At 36.6% G+C, this 4122-nt stretch overlaps 1 long non-coding RNA gene across 6 annotated transcripts in view; it reads left to right on the top strand.

Annotated features, from left to right (window-relative positions):
* The window catches only part of LOC135060302 (uncharacterized), a 16193-nt gene extending 14232 nt beyond the window's left edge, over positions 1-1961 (top strand). For all 6 annotated transcript variants that reach the window (XR_010246727.1, XR_010246709.1, XR_010246715.1 and 3 more), the window contains exon 3: positions 1-1961. This exon is cut by the window's left edge and continues 502 nt beyond it. This is a non-coding gene — a long non-coding RNA (uncharacterized LOC135060302).
* Positions 1962-4122: the final 2161 nt, after the last annotated feature.

Below are 4122 nucleotides of genomic sequence, written 5' to 3'. Positions count from 1 at the left end.
CGGTGAGGAGGGTGTTTGTTCAGAGAATCATGGTTACAAGGCGCCGACTGCTGCTAAAGCCACCCAACCTCATGTGGATACTCAGGCTGTACCTGTAGACGAGAAGTGGTTGTTATCTTTGGTTATCTAGCTGTATGAGTTTATCGGTTTTCATAAAGCTAGATAACCGAAAGTAAAAACTCCTTCCAAAACATCACAATGCAGGGAATTGCATTATCCACAGGGGGACTGCTGGAAAGTGACTGAACCAAGCCAAACGTAAAAATAAAACAATTAGAGACCCATATGCATATATATGTGAGGTGTGTGTATATATATATATATATATATATATATATATATATATACACCACACGATGGGAGAATTTCCGTATGTGTCCTCATGTTTAAGCACGGATTTCAATGAGGACCTGGTTTTATTAACAAAACCCTCTTGGAAAATGGATGGTAATGTATATGCAACTTATCATGTTCAGCATAAAAAGCTACATATACTGATTTGTTTCCAATTCTGACACTTTCATTGACAAATAGTGGGCCTGGCTGGTAGAGATGCAATGACATTCAGAGTATATCGTATACTGCTCTTAGGTAGATAAATGGTTAAATACTGTAGATCATACTATACAAAGCTATTTGGCAGCTATATACATACATACATACATACATACATACACACACACATATATATATATATATATATATATATATAAAATGGTCCAATAGCTAGAGCCCTAGTCACGTTAGGATCACTTACATTTTGGATGTCTTATGGTTTTATACGACTTTTAAATCTAAATCCGTTCTTTACCTGTAAGTAAGTGCATTAAAACAAGTTTGCTCTGATTTAATTCCATCATTTGGCTTCGTAATTTTCATAAATAAAGAGGGCTAAAGCAGTGGAACAAATATGAGAGCTGAAAAAAATGTACTTATTCTATTTATAAAATGCAAGAACAGATGCTTGTCAATTGTGTGTGGGTCTCCTTGAGGAAGTCAGTGGAGCATAAAGACATGATGGAGAAGAGTTCGCCTCCCCCTTGTCAAAGTGTTAAAAAAAAATTTCTGTCTCACTCTGCTCCGAGCATTGGGAATAAAAATGGCATTTACTCCCCAAAAACCCCACGTGTGCTCCTCCTCTACACCCTGCCTGTGGCTGCTGGGTGAGGTTGGGCAGATCTATCCAAGAAAAAGCTCTGGCATCCCAAACTGCAATAATAATACTAATAATTAGGAGGTAGAGACAAGTGACACAAATGGGAAGGGGGAGGAGAGTGGAAGGTGGCTCTGTCCTGCCTAATTGATTCGGTTTAAACGGAATGCAGGAGATGTGAACGGCTGGACGCTCCTATTCCCACGCTCGGGGGCAAGTGGCAATGCCATGCCCTGGCAGCCTGTGACAGACAGCCTTGCAGGAGGGGGGTGGGGAGGTGAGACACAGCAAGTGCACCAACACCACACTCATCTCAAAGCTTAAGAAAGTGCAGGCATTTCCCACCCACAGCCATCTGCAGGCTCCCCAATGAGAGCACCAACTGTTTAGCAGTAGCACATTGTCTGCTTTTTTTGTTCATTTAATAACCACCAAGATGCTTATGCTATAAATGTATTATCTAAAAAAATAAATGTGTGATCAGTCCCACATTGAATATAATGTGCATTTTTTTATTTTTTTTAAAGAAATGCTTATTTGTATATTAGATTGCATGGTATATAATATTGCTATTGTAATACAGAAAACCTTAGCAGTTTATCCAGAATTACAGGAAAGCATTTAAAGTGTAAATCAAACAATGTCTATTCATTGAGTTTATTTAATCTGTTTTGTAAATGATGTGGTTATATGGCTCTTCTTAAATGCTCAGTGATATTACAGCAGTGTTAAAGAGACATGCATTTAAACATCTTGCTTAATCTATCCCCTATGTATTAGGCACATTAAAAGAAAGATTACACCTTCAGTAGGTTGTTTGACTTTTTTCTGCCATACAATATTAATGGGGTGCTGACATTGCGTTGTGCTGCACAGTGTAAAAATATCAGCGTATAAACTTGTGCAGGACAGAATATTAGAGGACACTTAATTTTCTCTTAAAAATAATGTCTACATGTGTATATTTGTATAGCAGAAGTGCCATGTCATATAGAATGTCTTTCATCTTAATATGGTGGCAGATGTGTTTTTAATTATAGGCTTCAAAGCCTTGTGTAAAACTGTTTCCAGTGTTTATAAATTATAATGATCATATATATTATATTATCATATATATTTAGCACAGGCTTAAATGCTGCTGGATCAAGTGTATGTTGAAAACTGTTTCTAATAATTTCCATAGAGTCACACACTCAGTATCATAATAATCGATGCAACACATAAGGGCCTGCATATTCATCCACTGAGAAACCAAACACGGAGTTACACAATTATAGCAACATGGGGTCTATTTATGAAAGTCTTTGGGCTGCAAAACGAGGCCAAAAGGGGAGCAAGTGGTGCTTTGGGATTGATCAAAGAAACAAAATCCCATTATCATTTTAAGCAATAGATTTCATTAGCTAAAGTTTCTTTATGCTGCTAGAATGGAGTGTCCAAGAAAAAGGACACTAAAGAATAAAAATTATATGCAGAACCCCATAAAGTGTGAAAAGGGATAAGATACAACAGCTCCATAGGAAATTATACTGGCTTATGGTTATGCTGGATTCAGGACAGTTAAATAAATCCCATTCAAGGCTTAAAATTAATGTGATCATAATGCACAGCCATGACCTAATGGAATATTTTGCTAAAAAGTTGGGTTATTCCAGAAACTGTCAGTATCTTATGCACCCTACATTCACCAAATAGATGCAGATTTGATTCCTCATTATTTTCTATACAGTCAGGCTTAATGTCTGGGCTTACAGAATTTAGTGTCCTTACATCTGAGTTCATATTACTGTGTTATCATTCTTTAGCCATCCAATTTTATATATATTAAGTGTTTTAGAATGTGTCTGCTGAGTGTTTCCTTAATTATTCTCCTGCAATGCTGTATGGCCCTAGTTTGATTGTTCTCTCCATGTATCTGATTAGCTGTATATATAACATTGGTATATATTAGGAGTTGCTTTACTACTTGGAGTAGACTGATGATGAGCGGTAGTTGAAACTTTGTTAGCTTTTGTGAAGGAAATTCACATCTCTCAGTGGTGTATAGTCAAAATATAGCAAGTTATCCATCACAGGCTATAAGTATTGCCTATGTCACCATCATTTCCATAGGTTTTGTATTTAAATTACAATGTTGTCCTGTTTGGGGATTCATTTTGTCTTTTATGTCTTTTGCTATGAGTAGTGCTCACTATGTTTGACATCTTTGCTACTCCCACACCAATTCCATTTTGTAGCTTAGGAGAACATACCGTATACCATATACATACCATATTTTTACAAATTATCTATCCTTATCTAGCTTGCTGCCTATCATCTATCTATCTATCTATCTATCTATCTATCTATCTATCTATCTATCTATCTATCTATCTATCTATCTCCCTGTGTCTGTATGGCTATCTCTCTCTCCATCTCTCTCTCTCTCTCTCTCTCTCTCTCTCTCTCTCTCTCTGTATGGCTATCTTTCTATCCTTATCTAGCTTGCTGCCTATCATCTATCTATCTATCTATCTATCTATCTATCTATCTATCTATCTATCTATCTATCTATCTATCTATCTCCCTGTGTCTGTATGGCTATCTCTCTCTCCCTATCTCTCTCTCTCTCTCTCTCTCTCTCTCTCTCTCTGTATGTATGTCTATCTATCTATCTATCTATCTATCTATCTATCTATCTATCTATCTATCTATCTATCTATCCATCTTATATGTATCTATTTCTATATATAAAATGGAAACATAGAACACCATAATTTACCAAAATGTGTGCTAAGAAATATGTTCCCTGTTTGCTTCATGTGTAGAGAACAGCAGACTGCAGGCTTTGGGCCTACTGGATATTAAACAAAAGCATAGACTGTGGAACATTTATAGCATCGCCCAGCCCTTTCTTAATGTTTTTGGATGGGTGACTCTGTATCTTCAGAGACAGGCAATTCAAGCACCAACATATTGTGTGTTTCTTA

This window comes from Pseudophryne corroboree, chromosome 1, assembly GCF_028390025.1.
Source record: "Pseudophryne corroboree isolate aPseCor3 chromosome 1, aPseCor3.hap2, whole genome shotgun sequence".
Classification (NCBI taxonomy): Eukaryota; Metazoa; Chordata; class Amphibia; order Anura; family Myobatrachidae; genus Pseudophryne; species Pseudophryne corroboree.
The sequence above is the reverse complement of the archived record's forward strand: the minus strand, read 5'-3'. Positions and strand labels throughout refer to the sequence as shown.